The sequence below is a fragment of the Penaeus monodon genome, chromosome 24 (genome assembly GCF_015228065.2).
Source record: "Penaeus monodon isolate SGIC_2016 chromosome 24, NSTDA_Pmon_1, whole genome shotgun sequence".
Lineage (NCBI taxonomy): Eukaryota > Metazoa > Arthropoda > Malacostraca > Decapoda > Penaeidae > Penaeus > Penaeus monodon.
The window spans coordinates 37848434-37848794 of record NC_051409.1 but is presented as its reverse complement, the minus strand read 5'-3'; positions in this window follow the sequence as shown (position 1 = coordinate 37848794).

Here is a 361-nt window from a genome sequence, read left to right as displayed (position 1 = left end):
AGATATTGGAAATCTTTAAACACACCTTGTTTATTATTTTTGCTTATCTCTCTGTCTCCCTTCGAGTCTGTTTTTCTTTTTTTTCTATCAAAGTGATTTTGGATTCCTTAGGAGCACTGGGAGCGTCTTCCTCCATCTTTGGTATCCCGTCCTGAAGCGACCACTTGGCATCACAAGATCGAATCCTCTTCACTCCCGTCCATAAGGAGTTCAATTCCATCTTTAGTCCTTTTGTTAGTGCTTTCAGAATCCTTTTTGTCCTTTGCACTAAACTCTTTCTTTTTTTTATTTCTTAAACTCAAGTCCATAATGGAAAAATACTTTTTTATTATTGCTGCAGAGGACTTGTTTTGGATTTAGT